Source organism: Alexandromys fortis, unplaced genomic scaffold, assembly GCF_014885135.2.
Source record: "Alexandromys fortis isolate MF-2015 unplaced genomic scaffold, M_Fortis_MF-2015_v1.1 scaffold_85, whole genome shotgun sequence".
NCBI lineage: Eukaryota > Metazoa > Chordata > Mammalia > Rodentia > Cricetidae > Alexandromys > Alexandromys fortis.
This window is the reverse complement of record NW_026067975.1, coordinates 4146941-4165209: the sequence shown is the minus strand read 5'-3', so window position 1 is coordinate 4165209 and position 18269 is coordinate 4146941. Positions and strand designations below refer to the sequence as shown.

Here is an 18269-nt window from a genome sequence, read left to right as displayed (position 1 = left end):
AGTCGCCATGGTGCTCCCACTCCAGACAGACGCAGGTTAAGATCCTCTCTGGTAAGCCAGCTCATGGGCTACACAGAATATTAGAAATGGGTTAGAACAATATGTAAGAGCTAGCCAATAAGAAACTGGACCTAGCCGGGCCAGGCAGTGTTTGAAAGAATACAGTTTCCGTGTAATTATTTCTGGGTATAAACTAGCCATGCGGGCGGCCGGGTGCCGGGGACGCAGCCCTGCTGCTCCTATTTCAACAGGTGGCGCCCAGACGTGATGGGCTAAATCCACTTAAAAACCTGAGAGGGCTTAAAAAGGAGAGAGAGAGAATTTAAGACAGCTTTTTGCTGTTTCTGGGTTGCGTGCCGCAAAGAAATTGTCCTGACTCGGCAGCAGGAAAAAACTGGCTGTTTTAAAATGCCGGCTTTCTGGGCTGTGCCGCCATTGTGATCTCTGTCTGGCTCCGGCGGGAGACAGAGCTTATGAATGGAGCATTTGGATTAAAGTGCTACGATTTGTTTGATGGCAACTAGACTGCTGTGTGCCTAAAAGGGGGACATTGTGTGCCGCAGCTCAGAGGCACAAGCAGCTCCGCCATGCTAATGGTGCAATGTGCAAGGATCAGAGGCACGAGCGGCTCCGCCATGTTGGACTGGGCGGGGCCAGCATACAGTACCTGTTTTTGACCTAGGAATGTCACAGCTTAGATTCTTAAGCGCTTAGTGATTTAAAGGCGCAAAACAAAGTGCTCCTGGATAGTAAAAAAGTTACAGATTCACAATAAAACAGATTCAGACACTGTTGGATAAATGTACGTAGGCTTGGGAAAGAGAAGAAAAAGAATATAAAGAATAAAGTTAATGTCTTAAAAAGAAAAAGGGTAAAGTCTTTAAAGAGACAGAGTACAGAAGTACAGATAGTTATAGATTAAGAGAAATAAAGAAAAATAAGCCACGTAAAAATGGAAAATTCACAGAGAGTCTGGATTATGTACATTGTGTTTTCTTTAAAATTTTTGACTGTGAAGGAGCTAAGTACAGAGAGACATTTCATTATATGGGCTGCCAAGCTAAACCAAAATGGATTTCATGAGGGTATTATGATTTCAGAATTTGGGTCTAAGGATATGATGCTTTGGAGAGGGTCTTCTTTTGTTTTTGCAGAGGATGAGACCCTGTGGATTGCATCTATTCCGATTTGGTATGATAGACCACGCCCTCCTGAAAGGTTGCTGTGAACACCCTCAAAAAATTGCTTCGCTCAATTGCCAACTGAGATGAAACTAGCACACAGGTTATATCATGAACGACCTAATTAACGACGCCCCTATTCAGCAGGAAGCAGTTTGGAGAGAAAAAACTACGCCCATGTTCCCAAATATTGTTTATAAATGTTCTTTTACATTTAAAGGGGGATATGATATAGATATGAATAATTTGCATTGGTATGGATTTTAAGGTCAATTTTGTTATATGTATATGTATTTTTGATCTTGATTAAGGTATTGTGATTGTGTAGTTCATTTAAAAATGTAATGTATAATTAGGAAATATAGGTTGTTAATGGATAATCATCGCTAATAGTTAAGCTTGTAGTCATGTTAATTAGATTTTCTAGATATATAGAGATATATTTCAGTTAGATAGGCATTCTTCATATCTTTCAAAGACTGCAGAATATGGCATTTAAAATATTTTAATAACTTAGGACTTTTCATGACAAGGAGACACGTCTGCTCCTGGCAGCACCAGCTACTTCAAGAGGAAGATGGGCATCGAAGAGGATCCTTATGGAGTTGGATAGTCATTTGGGCAAGAAACTGCTCTTGCCTGGACTGTTGCATAAACTGGACACAGAGAACCCTCAGAGAGAGGACTGCTGAACTTGCCTAAAGGTGAGATGGTCTTTCGGGGTTCCTGATTCATGAAAGAGTCTGCGAGACATTCTGCAGGACACAGCAGAAAATGACTGAACTGTCTTTGAAATTTCCTGCTTCATGGAAATGTCTCTGGATACCATGGGCCTGTAGGCCGAAGATGGATGCCCCAACGGTACAGAGGAACTTTGGGTGACTGTCCAGGCAGCGAGATGTCTCTGTCATTTCTAGAGTTTTCTTATTTCTTGTTTACTTAGATAATATTATATCCTTCTGGAGTCTTTGATGGAGTTGAAGAATAAATAGTTATAGTTTTCCTTAGTTATGATAAGAGATAAAATAGATATAAATATTGTAACTGTAATTCTTACTTGATAACTGTTTTGTTATATGTAATTTTACTATGCTAAAGTTAAAGCCTTTCTTTTTTGTTTAAACGGAAAAAGGGGAAATGATGTGGGAATGATTTCTTACTAATAAAGAAACTGCCTTGGCCCATTTTATTGGATAGAAAATTAGGTAGGCGGAGTATACAGAAGAGAATTCTGGGAGAAAGAAGGTTAGAGGAGGAGTCGCCATGATGCTCCCACTCCAGACAGATGCAGGTTAAGATCCTCTCTGGTAAGCCAGCTCATGGGCTACACAGAATATTAGAAATGGGTTAGAACAATGTGTAAGAGCTAGCCAATAAGAAACTGGACCTAGCCGGGCCAGGCAGTGTTTGAAAGAATACAGTTTCCGTGTAATTATTTCTGGGTATAAACTAGCCATGCGGGCGGCCAGGTGCCGGGGACGCAGCCCTGCCGCTCCTATTTCAACAAATCTCATTCAAACCATTGTACCAAGTAGGAACCAAGTACTGAAACATAAGAGCTTATGGGGCAACATTCTCAACATGACCACCAGATTGTACTTGTTACTAGCTGAGGTATGGGCTCAAGACAGTGGCAGAGATGCAAGAAAACAGGCTAACCAGCCCAATTTCATATGAGCATTTACTTATGTCATGACAGCTAACATTCTATTAGATAAAGCAAGACACACGGTCGGGCCAACATCTGCATACCTAGCTCTAGCAGGAGAAATCATTAAGCCGCAGAGCCAAAGACTTGGAGACAAAAATAGAATAATTAGAAACAATGATGTAATTTTCCACGATAACACAGTACCTCACACAGACTACATCAGCAAGAAATTGTACTTCTGTTTATTTTCCTCTTCTTGAACAACTTAACTTATCCTTATCCAAGAATTTTCCTAGTCATATTTGCAATGCTCTACTCTGAGCACACATATATTTTTAATAATTAAAGTAATGATTTTAATAAGAAAATGAAGGCAAGTGAGATGGCTCACTGGGGAAAGGTGCTTGCTGCCAAGCCTAGTAACCTAAGCTTGAACCCCATGACCTACAGGATGGCAAGAGAGAACTGATCTCCAAAAGTTGTCTTCTGACGTCTACATATGTGCACTGTGACACACACATGCACACATACACACACAATAAATAGGAGAGAGGGGGGGGAGAGAGAGAGAAGCATTAGGTGAGAACGCTCTGAAGAGCTCCACAGACCAGGCAAGCTGCAGTTTCCACTGCGCCATAATTTATGTTAGTTTATTTCTCTTTAGGGGATCACACTCAATTAGGAATGTACAACGTGTACAAGTAATTCACATCGAAGTCTCCAGTGTGCCCCACTGGCCTAGGATGAATCACATCTGCTGTTACTTGGCTCAGTTAAACTACTATTGTTCCACAATTACCCAATCTATACAGTGTGATCTGGGAGCCTCCAAAGATCCTTCCTCATCTTTGTCCTGCCTAAATAATTTAGCATGTGGCACATTAATGGGCATGCCATTCAGCCCTGCTTGTCAGAGCGTTCTTAGAGAACATGAGCCTCTCAAGATCCCCCTTTAAGGTGAGATTGTTGCACAATTAGTTTCCTCTCGTGCTGTGGCTTGCCTTTTTCTCTTCTTGCTTTATTAACCTCTCGACTCATTTGAATCCATAATATGAGTGCACATGTTAGCACAGCGGTGCCAGTTTCTTTGTGTTCTTCTTGATGGAATATGTGAAGATCATATCATGATCAAACAGTTAATACCTCAGGGCAACGTGAAAATCACTCATAGATAATTGAAGAGCTTGAATGGAATTTTAATCCTTAGAAGTCGATATCTACCATTAGGATGTGTGCTTAACCATTAAGATGTCTTATTACAAAAGAAGATCACTGATATCTCTTCTTGCCTTTTCTAGGATGTGGTAGGCAGTGGGCAGACAAGTTCAGACAATGTATTTCCCTGTTACCGCAGCCTTACCTCATTGCTACTATTCTCTTCACTTCACAGGTGGAGAAACCGGAGAACAATGAGAGCAGCAGACATGACCAGGGTTGTTCCCAGAGACAGCCCAGGCCTCAGAGCTGTGAGCCTAACAAGGGCTTATTCCAGCATCCTCTTTCCACTAGACTTCTTCATAACCATTGCTCCTTCTTTTTAGTTCTATGACTCATGGTAAGTAAAACTCCTTACTATTCCATGAAAATATTAAACATTAAGTATATTTAAAAAACATAAGATTAAAATGCCATCTTTCAAACTATCTTTTGTTAAATGAAAAACATATTCTTTAATATTGAAATTTCCTCTCCCATTTTAATACTCAGACTTTTACAGAATTCAAATCCGTCTATGGCACCCCACTTCCCAGGATATTCATATATTCATTCTCTCTCTCTCTCTCTCTCTCTCTCTCTCTCTCTCTCTCTCTCTCTCATCTCTAAAATAGAATCTCCACACTCTTCATAAGTGAAAGAGTTTTGCATCTGTGGCTCCAAGTTTAGAATATTATCTCAAAAATCACTTACTATGATCTTTAGGCTGAAATTTCCATAAAACTAGTGTAACTTTTCTTAGGGAAGAAAAATTTCTGGAAGTGTTCCTATCCACTCCTTCATACTAGTGTGGATGGGAGACAGTTAGAAGCCACTACTGAAAGACAAGCTCCTGAGACCTCAACAATCTCATCTGCCTGTCACATTTAAAGACCTAGCACAGACACTGAAGATTCTGGGCGTGCAACTGAGCATCATTAGGTAGATAATAAACTACAAGTGGCTGCTGCATGTTTTAGAGAAGACAATGGAGTCCTTTGTGTATTTCTCCTACCTCTAGGACAGTATCCTTTACCATACACAGCCGAGCTGCACCGTTTTGGTAAACAATGGGAATTTTCCCATTAAATGAGCCTAGCTCACTGCCACAGCACTTAAATTTTGGCTTCTGGGATGGAATGCACCCAAGAATGCTGAAGTCAGAAACCTCAGTTGGTATTTTAGGTCCTTCACTGGCTAGTGTATACATCCTTCTGCCCTCTGTGTTCCTTGGGTATCATCTATTAGAGAAGGTTATATACATTCTTATGAATGACCTTTTGGCTAAGTAAGAGGTTGCTTGAAGGTTGACTTTATCATTGTGGATAATTTTACAGCTTTCTCAATAGAAATAAGAGATTACTTGTTATTTTTTTCATAGACATGTTTTATGCACTTTGGGATTTTTTTATAAGCATCTTGAAAAATTATTTGAACCAGTCTAAGATTCTAGAAGACAGTATAAAATTTAATGCAAAGATACACATTTTCTGTTCTGAATGCCTAGTCTAACTTTATAGAAGTTAAATGTTGTATAGACTTTGAATCTGGTTCATTTTTGGTGTGTAATGCTTTTATTTGCGAGTATTTTTTATAAGAAAGTTTATAAGATTAAAAAAAATCCAGCAACTATCTTCTCCACTGCATATTTTTAGTAAATAAGCCTATGATGCCCAGAGGTGCGGAAGGACTAGCTTGCTTGTTATTCTGCTAAGCCTCAAATGTGTGTTTGTAAATTCCCCCCATATAAGCCCATTGTTTATAAACCTAAATGGTACCCCCTATAAATCCTGCTTTTTTGATAGACTCCAAAGACAATGAAATCACAGCTAATGGGTGACACAACATGAGTCACAGACACACATTACCTTGCTCTGTTAATTTTTGGTCAGGGAAGGGACGTATCTTGATAAAATTTGTAGAACGTCTATTATAAGTAAAAGACAAAGAAATGAAACAGTCAGAGAATGGACAGCTTCTCAGCAACTGAAACTTTCCATTTTAGAGAAAGCATCATTTATATATATATTTATATATATATAGTCATATATAGTTATATGTATAGTTATATCACCTATAAATCATTCTGCCCGACATATTGCGCCTCATAGGATTTTCAACATGCTTGAATATGCCAAAGACTCCATTGATCTAAATGAGTGAGAGAAGCCATGCTGTGCAAACAGAGAGCTCTGTCACCAGCAGTCGTGTTCACTGGAAAACTGCCCTCTCCCTCCTGCTTGGCATCTGTTTGTCCTTCAGGAAGTAAGTGTGCAAAGGGAAGAGCTGAAATACCCGAGTCCCCAAAAGCAAACTGTGACCTTCCAATATTTATTATTGTGGGGAACCATGGCTCACATACAAAGGCAAAATCAAATCAGGTTATATTAGCGTATATTTAACAGGTATTTTTTTTCTCTCTTTTTAAAATGGTTTCCTCAAGGAAACTTCACATGTACCCCATGAGGAGTACTGTCTCTAGACAATCCCCGAGAGATGAGCTGACTTGGGAAAGGCTGCCTGGTTTGAATGCCACAGCCTCCACAGAACAAGCCTGCTAGTTTTTCTTCATATTTTGCCAGAGGCCCTTTCACTACTGACATAGAACCTAGAGCAAGGAGTCCCCAGAGCATCATCTGAGCACCTTCTGTGGGTGAGAGGCTCTCAATGGGAATACACCACACTGCCACCTTTCACAGCTTGAGAAGTAAGGCACAGAAAAATCAAATAATTGTCCCCAAACCTAACAGCTGGCAGGTAACATCTTAAAAGTCTCTGTATTTGGAAGCAAACTGCAGATGTTTCAGGCCCCTTTTCAGTTTACAGAGGGAGAATGAGACACACTCTTAAATAGAACCTTCTATCATTCCATAAAGATTAACACCTGCTACTGGCATGACTTTGGAAGCATTCTTTAATATTTAAAAATAAAAACAGCTGCTTTTCTCCCTTCTATAACTAAGCCTAACAAACACACCATTCCATATACGCATCCAGTGTGCACAAAGATGAGCGAAAGTTAGCTATCCACAGAGCACAACAGTGACTTTTTCTCACCGACTTAGCATGCTCCTGAACCCACCAACTCATGTCTTACAACTTCCTAGAAAACATAATCATCACCTATTACCAATTGCAGCTTCCGAAGATGGCCATTTCTAACTCAGTTTATCCCCCCACCCCAAGCAATAGGGGTGAGAGATGGGTCTCTCATTGCCTTGGCCTCAGCAAAGATCTTTCTTTGGTAAAGCACAGGCAGTGTGCGAACGCCCTGCCTGAATCTAACTCTCAGCCATGTCTACAGTCCGTCTCTGTCCACAGACACAAGGCTCTTCATTTGCTGATGCTGTTGGCTGCTCCCTGACCCCCATCAGTTTTCCTCAGAGTTAGGGCAGATTCCAGAGCCACAATCAAGTGAGTGTCTCCAATATCCTTACCACACGCTTTGCATACTTTGTGAATATAGCTGCTCCCCTGTTTTATATAGGAGAAAAGACATAGATAGCAGCGTGTCTTTCCTTCCTAAAGCCTAGTGACTGAGCAAGCCCAGGCAAGAAGAATTTAGCAATTTGTTCTGGGATTCTACAAGCTTTGGATTTCCCACAGTTTTATTTCTCTAAAACCTTGTAAAATGTCACAATCACAGACACACACGCAACATATACTGTCCATGTCTTTAAACATGAGTAGACAGTAATTAGACTCTGCATTTGATAATGAAATTAGCCTCGGGGGGTTTCATGTTTACTCATCACAGACAACATGTCCTTACTTGGCTCAGATATAAATTTCCAGGGCACTTCATAGCTATTTGCTGCCAAAAGAAAGAGATCCATGTGTTTCAAGCACTAAGATCTCCACAAAACACACAACTGTGGACCTTGTGTTTTGGCTCAGAGTGTTCTAGACTGGGAACCAGATTATGATGTCCTAACATCCATATTTACTCTTGTACCACCTGGTTAGCAAACCTTTGTTCAGGCAGAGTGTGGAAAGGGTGTCTTTCACCACCTTTACCGCCCCGCAGACCACACAGCTGCAGAATTCCCACACCCATGCCAGCTCATCCAGGGCTGCTCGTTCCCAATAAAAGCTTGCTCTGACAACTTGCCAGAAAAACTATTCCTGAGCTTTTAGAGGATTCCTGGAGAAAGGGATGAAATCCAAATTAGAAAGGAGATTCAAAACTGGGTCTCCGGCTTCTCTCATAAATGAGAACCCTGTGACTTGAGAGTATCTGCCATCTCTCCTTCTGACACACATTGGATTAGGACATCAAAGAGAAGTCTGCACAGAGTCTGCGCAAGAAGATTGCAAAATATGTTTCTGTAATTATTACCAGGTTCACTTGGGGACAATCAGCAACTCCACCCTATATGTAAAACCTGGTTGGGCAGGTGCCTGTCGGGGTTTCTTAAAACCTTCCCTAAGATCTCTGCAGCAAACCACAGGATAGAGACATACACAAAAAGAATATATTGTCTCCTACATATGAAGGCAGGGCATACAAAACCAAGGCTGCTTGGCCCCATTTGTTATGCTGAGGCCTGAGTGGCTGAAGGAATACTTCCAGGCCTCCCTCCTTGGCTTGTGGATAGCTGTATTTTCTCCCTGTCTCCTCACTAAAATTTTACTCCCCTATGTATGAATAAGTTTATGAAAAGGAAAGTCAAATTAGGTCAAGGCTCACACTCATGGCCTTGTTTTATGTTGGTGTCTTCTGGTTCAGAGGCTCCCTGCATGCTTCTGCCTAACTGCAGTTACTGGTCTGGGGCTGGGCTCCAACTTTCTGAAGTGTCCCAAGGGATACAATAAACTTCACAGAGTCAATGACCACACTGGGCAAGGACTGGTATTGACTGCACCTAGAGGACTGTGAGAAACACTAAAGATGCTCCCTTCCGGGGCCATATTGAGCATAAATACAAGCCTCCCTGTACTGTTCACGCCCAAAGGCTTTGGGCAAGGTGGGTCTGAGCTGCACACTTTCAAGTAGAACAGGTTGGGGAAACCCTCCCTGCCCGTTCAAGTACAGACCAGTCCTTCCCCCAAGACACAGGAGTTGCCTGTGGCCCCAATTCCCCCAGTAAACCCCAGTTCTTGGCAAGGATGGGGTACTGTCTCCTTAAACGTAACCTGAGGCGCTAGAGGTCAGTGCTACCACACATGACAGATTTCAATCCAAAATAAAATGTCACTACCTAAGGATGATGGAAAACTTTTTTAAAATTGTGCTGTATTTATGCAGTAAGCTAGTATATTTCACCAAATGTTACTAAGGGCCTGGTGCAGACACAGCAGAGACACTAAAAGGACCTAATCTGATTGAGCCACTACACACACACACACTATAAATGACAAAAGGCAAGATAAAATTTATAAATTGAGCTACTCCATTCCAAATCTTTTTTTTTTTTTTAAGTTTTCCAAGACAGGGTTTCTCTGTGTAGCTTTGGTGACTATTCCGGAACTAGATGTTTAAGACCAGGCTGGCCTCGAACTCACAGAGATCTGCTTGCCTCTGCCTCTTGAGTTCTGGAATTAAGGCTGTGTGTCACTACCACCCAACCTTAAATCTGACTTATTTTTAAGCAACATTTTTAGCCATAATTAAATTAGTATCTGAGAACAAATAGAAAACCTCCCTGGGGTTGCTTTAGACACAACAGACAAGTGCTTAGGGCTCACTGTATCAACAGGATGCTTGTGTTTGGCTCTTCTGCTCTGGGTGATGGGGCCTATCTTATGCTGGAAGTTAATGCAACATTGAGCTGTCATGCAGGTTTAGCTTAGTTTTCACAACACTGAGACAAGTATTTCATATTTACACAGAAGGACATGGAAGCTCAGAGCCCACAGATGACCTGACCAAGCTTACATCACTCTTGGCAGTGAAGACAAGGTTTTAACTTAGCAGCTTTCAATATCTCCTCATTAAACTGTCCCTTGTAAAGTAGAGGTAAGGAGGGAGAACCTCCATGGACACAAACTTGTTTTGTGTGTTGTGTCTCAGCCAACATGCACCTACGCTAGGCAGCTGTTTCATAAACATGTTTTGTGTCCCACAGGACCTACCAGTGAAAGGCTGTAGATACGTTACAAGAAACAACTCAAAATGAATGCTTGTCCAGCTTTAATTGGGTCAGGAACTAGCCACCTAGCTTCTCCCATAAAAGAAAATGTAGTTATAAATTCTATTATAGCCATATCAGACAAGAACCACGTAATTCCACACGTCTCTGTGACAGGTTTTCCTATAGACTGTGTTAAGTACTAGAGTTGGTGATGCGGAGGAGAAAAATAGCTACAATAGAGCATTGGGAGGTTGAGCTTTCACACCATGACTCTTACAGCCAAGCAGCCATGCTCTTAGACATAATCACCTGATATGGCCGATTGTGCCACCAGATCACAGCAATAGCCTTTTATTTCCCGCCCCTCCCCTTCCACCAGTGCCTTCTTTGTTTATTAAAAGTCAGCCTCTGGGATATGGAGGCAATGCAAAAGTTCACTGTGTACTGATCTTGAGAAGGACTTGAGTTTGAGTCCAGTGACCATGTCAGGCAGCTCACAATCACCTAGAACTTCAGCTCCAAGGAATCCAATATTCTTCGCAGGTATTTGCACACACATGTATACAAGAACACACAAGGGGGGGTTAAATTTTAAAGTGTCGCGTTCAGCCTCGACCCACAAGGATGATGCAACACCCGGAGCTCTTCTTGCAGCAGTTTATTCAGGACTTTATTCACAGCAATCTTTCTCCTTCTCCTTCTCCTTCTCCTTCTCCTTCTCCTTCTCCTTCTCCTTCTCCTTCTCCTTCTCCTTCCCTTTCTCTTTCTCTTTCTCTCTTTCTCTCTTTCTCCCTCTCTCCTCTCCTCTCTCCCCGGGCAAACCTCTCCCAGCCCTTAAAAAGGCACAGGCTGCCAACCCCGGATTGCTGGGTGGGCACTGCCCATAGGTCCATGCACATGCAAGCAGCTGACAATCATTGCGTGATCACAGCATAAGTCAGGTCTTAGCCATAATTAGGAGCTGATTATCAGGTGTGGCCCCACACAGCTCGCTACAGTTCCCCCTTTTGTTTTGTAAAGCAACAGGCAAGAGTAGAGGTCTGATCTCTGTTAAAAATGAAACATGTACTAGTGTCTGTCCAGATGTCATCCACTCAGAGAACACTAGACCTGTCTGGTGTCTTTTTAGAGAGGTGGGAGTTAGATACCAACCCACATGCAATCAGACTTGCTCTTCTTGAGGCTGATGTATGCTTACCTCAAGTGCAGTGCTCAAGCCTCACATCCTGTGCTCAAATATAGATAACCAAGCTTGAGGGGACTGTCCTGCTTCAATGACCGTGAAGGCCTGAATGATCATAACTGCACTGCGATGCTGTGAAACCCTTATGTCACAAATGCACCACAGGCATACCAGGGAGGCAAGCACCATTAAGCCTGCCAGGGCTCCTACTCCTGCCCACTCCCTCAGATGATCCATGGTTATAGATGATCCAGGAGGATAGTCCTTCGGCCAGGCTGGTATCCATGCATGTGGAATTTGCAGTAGCAATCGTCACTCGCAGCTTTTCCACTTGTTGTTTGAATTCACCAGACCAATTACTTAAAAGACAGCTAGACAATTCTCTAGACAGATTAGCTGCATGAGTCATATTGAATGCTGGTCACACACAGCCCTGGATGGATAGAAATGTCAGATTCCTCCAGTTCTGACAGACTAGGGTGTAGACATGCTTCTCTTTTACCTGGATAGTGGCTTTGCCATGACCCCAGGAGCAGTCAGAAACCACTGCTCCTTCAGCAGTCCCCTAAATAACATACCCCAGCTGCCATACCCCCGTGGCACATTCATTCTTGTCAGTTGAGTGCATGGAAGACACCTTCTCCCTCGTACACCTCTTTGGCTTCCCTAGCAGCCCAGCTGATCCTGCTTGTGCTCTGAAAGGGCCCCGCTTAAATTATCTTATAGGGAATTTGGGTGTTGTCAATCTGTCTGGCAACTTCCTGCTGAATGGGGACATTGCATTCTTATGGGTTTTTACTGCAATTTACTGCCATTTTCTAGCCAAGCTCGGACTCAGGTGGCAGCAACAGGGGAGAGGCAGAGGCTCCTCCACACCGATCTGGAAGGTGGAGGCCTGGCCCGATCTGTCAGAACCCATCCTGCAGGTTGCCCTGGGCTATGACAGAGGTTGAGGCCAAAGATCTCTTGTGCTTTGCTTCTACACCCTGAGGCAGGTCCCAGGTGTTTGCGTGCTTTACAGCTCCTCAGCACTTGTCACCTGGAGCCGCTTGGAGCTCCTTGGCCTTGGGGCCGCAGCTGCTCACACTCCGCTGCAAACTCAGGAGGTCTCTGTAATTCAAACCACATGAGTATAACTCCCTTCCTTAGCATACCTTGTTCCAGATCTCTACCAAGCTTGTCCCAGGATGACACATTAAGATTGCCAGAGACGGCAAACCAAGAGGCAATTGTGTCACATTCAGCCAAAAACCTCTCCAATGTGCTCTGTAACAGCTCGTTAAGAGCCAGAAAAATCAGGTGTGATGTTGGAGCACCCATTCTAAAATCCCATTCTTTCTTTTAGTTTCACTTTGACCCGTCCACTTTAGTCGCAGCCCTATTAGCCCGCTCTCCCTTCTTCTACTGGTGAGAGCGGAAAACCCGCTTTTTGTCGCGGATCCCCAGCCTTTACCTGAGGATTTACTGGTGCACCCCCTGACTGCAGCAAGTTCTGGGCTCCATGGAGAGAGGTTTGGAGGTTCCCCGTATGAGGCCACCACTTGTTGCATTCAGCCTCGACCTGTAAGAATGACGCAACACCCGAAGCTCTTCTTGCAGCAGTTTATTCAGGACTTTATTCACAGCAATCTTTCTCCTTCTCCTTCTCCTTCTCCTTCTCCTTCTCCTTCTCTTTCTCTTTCTCTTTTTCTTTCTCTTTTTCTTTCTCTTTCTCTTTCCCTCTCTCCTCCCCTCTCTCCCCAGGCAAACCTCTCCCAGCCCTTAAAAAGGCATGGGCCGCCAACCCCGGATTGCCAGGTGGGCACTGCCCATAGGTCCATGCATATGCAAGCAGTTGACAATCATTGCATGATCACAGCATAAGTCAGGTCTTAGCCATAATTAGGAGCTGATTATCAGGTATGGCTTCACGTAGCTCTCTACATTAAAGTCTTTACATTTTGAAAGTATTTAAAAAGAAACAAGATGAAGAAGAGGGAGTTTATTTCCCTTCCACTTGAAATGGGCCTGACTCTGTGACCTCTTTAACTTTAATACTCCTTGAATTTTAGATCTAGATCTTGAAAAACTTCCATGCTTTCACAGCTGGTCTCTTGAAAGTCAACGGCCATGTGGAATCATAGTTAGAACACATAATGGGGAATGATCACATGTGTAGAGCATGCCCCCAGTCTTCCAGACATACCCATCAAGCTTCCCAACCCCCATTCCAGCACAGGTGTGGGTGAGGCCACCACGAGCTTTCTCACCCAGTCACTTAACAGATAAATTCAGATCCTAAATGAGCCCTGAGCATAGCCAAAAAGCCAATGTTATACTTACAGAGAGCCATGGAACAACATCAAACTGCAGCCCAGCATTGATGTCAAAAACTGAGAATTATAGCTTCAAAGAAGCATTTACAATATTCACATTCAAAAACAAACAACCTCATTAGAATATAGGCAAATCACTTGAATAAGTATCTCTCCAAAGAAGATAAATAGATGCCAATAAGCCCATGAATTAAAACTTAACATCACTACTAACTGAGGTAATAAAAATCAAAACCATAGTGAAATAACACCTCAGGCCCCTTGGAGTGATTGCTATAAAAATAAATAACAGAAAACAAAAACTGATTAATACATGCTGCTTAGTTTCAACTGTCAAGTTAGCAGTACCTAGAATCGTCCCAGACCAAGGTCTCAATCAAGGATTGTCTTGATCAAATTGGCCTATAGACATGTCTGTTGGGAAATTGTCTTGAGTATTCACTGAAGTAAGAGGAAGACATATTCTGAATGTGGGCATAATTGTTTATTATGTGGGCTAGACCCAGAACTGTATAATAGTAAAGAAATCCAGCTGAGATACGTACGCAGCAAGCAAGCAAAGATGATTATACTGGCTTTGCTTTTGATTCTGTGATGTGATGAGTTCCTGTCTTAATAAGCTTTTTTCTCTTCAGTTGATTTTGGTCATGGCATTTTGTTGGAACAGAAACGAGGCTGAGACAGGCTGTCTCTAGGCAGAAGTATGGCATTTCCTCAAAACACTGGCATGGGGAGAATAAGAGAAGGCAGTGTAGTGAATGTGATCCCAATGTGTTGTGCAAAAGTATGAAATTGTCAAAATGTTTCCACTAATTAAAAGGTAAAATAGAAAAAAATTGAACATAGAATTATCGCACAATCTAGCAATTTCTTTAGATACACACACCAAAAATAATGAAAGTAGAGGCTTGCAAAAGTGCTTGTAGACCAGTGCTCATAAGAGTTTTTATTCAGAATAGACACCAGATATAAGGAACCCAGATGTTGACCCATAGAAGAACGGTGAATATACAAAACATATGCAAACAATAGAAACTCTGCTTTAGACACCAAATCCAGGCAAATTGGTTTGAATGAGAATACTCCCCACAGGCTCATGTGTTTGAACACCTGATCCCCAGAGGAGAGTCCTGTTGGGAAGGCAGTGCAGCCTTGCTGGAGGAAGCACAGAATTGGCAGCAGGTTATGAGTTCATCTAGCCTTGCCCCATGTCTGGTTCATGCTCTGCTTCGTGTTTGCGACTGAAGATGTGCTCCCTGAGCCTCATGCTCTGGCTGCCTGTTACCATGCCTCCCTGCCATTAGGACTCTCCTTCTGGAACCATACATAATTTCAGGAAGTTTTCTCTTCTGTAAGTCCCTTTTGGTCATGATGTTTAACCGCAGCAACAGAAAGTGACTGATATAGATGGATAGTTGTGACAGGTATGAAACAATTCATAATAATCAATTACGTAAGCATAGTTAATATCAATGAACTCAGCATTCTACACCTAAAACAACTATGGAACAATTACACTATGTTTATTGTAATTTTATATGATAAAATATTGGATTTAGGGAGAAAGAGTCATAGCCTGGTGATATAACAGATGCTTAACACACAAGAGGTCCTGGATTCAACCCTCAGCGCCAAAACCAAAGTTCAAAAAATTATCCTGGTGTATACTCACAAAATCTGGGGAAGGTCTTTAAAAAAAAATCCCAACATCCTGGACCAGGCAGGCCAATATTTCTAGGGTGGAGTACAGACCTAAGGATCTTTTCAAATATTCCCAGGTGATTGGCATATGCAGCCAGGGTTGAAAGATGCTACTTGAAAACCTTGGAATTACTTTATCTGCTCTATCAATTAGCATGCCTTCAACACTAAAGCTGATGCCATCAGTTAAGACACCAAGATGCTCACTGCAATCACAAGATCATATTTACATTCCTGAGGAGTTTCAAATCCCTGAAGTCCTAATTAGATTGAAGTTCTGTGAAAATGCTGCTGATAGCTGAGGCCCCTTCAGTCATGTGTTTATTCATTCAACTGGGTTTGGGATCATTGTAGGAGTGAAATTGTACAGAAATTTTCTGCGATTGCATAGCTTTTTGTATATGTGTAATTAAAGTCACCCTCACACCCTCACCCCAAAGTCATGTGTCTAGCTCTGGACTATCTTCCACATCAATATTCAAGAGTTTGATCCTCTGTACCCAGGGTAGGGCACCCCACTCCTGCATAGTCTACTTAGTCTCATTGTCCTTCATCCAGATCTTGTCTCTGCCATATTCAAATCTGAGCCACAGTTTATTATTTTATCAGCCCATCTGGAGTGTGTGGGTCTCCATACTCCTCCCAGCCCTGCCCAGCTGCCACGTGGGCATACATAGAAAGATGAAGGACTGATGTGGGATTCCCCCTCTGTATGTCGTGATTACCATTGATTAATAAAGAAACTGCTTCAGCAAGGCAGAACAGAGCTAGGTGGGGAAAACTAAACTGAATGCTGGGAAAAAGAAGGCGGAGTTAGAGAGATGCCATGGTAGCTGCTGCCAGGGACAGACATACCAGAATCTTGCCAGTAAGCCACAGCCACATGGTGATACACAGATTAATAGAAATGGGTTAATTTAAGATACAAGAGTAAGCCAGAAATATGATTAAGCTATTGGCCAAACAGTATTGCAAATAACATACTTTCTTTGTGATTATTTCAGGTCTGAGTGGCTGGGAATGAGTGAAAGGTCCCCCACAACAGAGGATCCAGTTGTGCTTCCTGGCATTTTCATATTCCTTGTCTTTTCCCATAGCCACCAGCACATGGGATACGCAGGAATGTTATCATTCACTGAAAATTTAAGGAAGCAGAGCTGGCAGCAGTGCAGCCCTTCCTAAGAGTGGCCAGGAAGACAGCAAGCATTGCTGCTCTCTGAAGCCTTCAGGGTGGAGCCCTGGACATCCCCTTCATTGCTAATAGGAATCAAGTTGGTAATGCCCCTTAGGAAAAAAACTCATTCAGATATTTTCTATAATTATATTATGATGAGACTCAAAACCTCGTTCCAAAATACTTATGGATGAGAAAGTATAACCATGTTCACATAGAAATCTATTAATGGACATATTAGTTTCTTTCCTACCATGTGATAAAATGCCAGGACCAATTCACAAAAGAAAGGGTTTATTTTGGTGCATAGTGCCAAAAGGTGAGAGTTTGTGATGGTGGGACAGCATGGCAGCAGGTGGCAGACATGGCAGCTGGAGCTAGCTGCTGGGACGTGATGGCTCACATATCTAACTGCAAGCAGGAATCAAAGAGAGCAAACTGGGGCTCTCTTTGGATGAGGCCTGTACTTCTGAAAGCCCACTACAACTGCATACTTCCTCCAGTGAGGCCACCTAAACGTGCCAAAAACAGTGCCAGGCATCTGGGGGCCAACTATTCAAATATCTGAGCCTGTGGAAGACATATTCAATCAAGGCACAACAATGGTTATTCTGGATTTCCAAAATGGCAGTGTCCTCCCACTGATAGGTTGGTAAACAAGCTCTAGTACATCTGAACAGCATAAAAAGGAAGGAACTGTTGACTTGTAGCACAAAATGTTTCCTCTCAAAATATCACCCTGAGTAAATGAGACCAGGCCACAGACACCTTGTGATTCTTGGTAAAATATAACAAATCAGTAATGGTCAGGAACAGACCATGTAAGAAAAACAGGTACCAGGAAGAGCAGAAGCTATTGGGGAGAACAATGACAGAGCTATGAATCTTGGCTCTAGTGATAATTACATTTAAAATGTCTCATAACTCCACAGAAAGGGTGAATTTCATTTTATGTAAAGTATGCCTCAATATGAAAACAACAACTTCCCAATTAAACACTAAAACAGCATAATGCACTGTGTATCCTCAATGCTTATTATTATAACATAGTTCAATTAAAATAACAACCACTTCACCCCTCCATACAGCAGAATGGCCCTCTGGTTGACCTTCCAGTGGGTCCATCTGGCTGTGGCATTGTCCTGCACTTCTCTTGTCTTCTCTACTCCACTCTTCTCTCTCCTTCCCAACTCCTGTTTTCAGTTGTGCTGAGCTCTTACCTACTTCACTTTTGCCTCTCTTTGTTATCCACATTGCTTTAAACCATACCCAGCAAAGAACAAGAAGTCAAGACATGTTTCTGAAGAAAGGGAGGCAGAAGAGAAGAAACATAGAGGGGAAAGGCACATCATTTTCTGTCCTTTCTCTCAGAACCATTTTTATGAATTTTAATAGATTTGTCTTTGCTTTTTGCCCTCCAAACTAATTTTTCTTCAGAATAAGAAAACACAGTACTTTTAGTAACCTCTCTCTCTATTCACATACACACAAGCATTAGTGTATATATGATATGGTGTATACAGTGTGTATGTGTATGCAGTCTATACCTGCCCCATAGATGTATATCTCTATACTCAAATCCCATTTGTGATGAGGAAACTTCCTACCAAAAGGAACAAAAGATAAAATAAAAGTATACTCCATTCAGTTGGGAAGTAGTCTATTATCAGAGATAAGAAAGCTAAATAAAAGACAAGAATAAACACATTGTCGACTCCACCCTCAAAAGTTTGACTTATAATGTAGGGGATATGGTTCAGTCATTAAAGCTCTTGCCACAAAGCTTGAGGATGTCA

General features: G+C 42.2%; 1 long non-coding RNA gene across 1 annotated transcript; it reads left to right on the top strand.

The window, feature by feature from the left end:
• Window positions 1-2468: 2468 nt before the first annotated feature.
• Window positions 2469-17485, top strand: LOC126510619 (uncharacterized). The gene is made up of 4 exons (XR_007594450.1): window positions 2469-2488; window positions 4223-4387; window positions 6138-6291; window positions 16304-17485. It is a non-coding gene; the product is annotated as an uncharacterized lncRNA (long non-coding RNA).
• The last annotated feature ends 784 nt before the right edge of the window (window positions 17486-18269 follow it).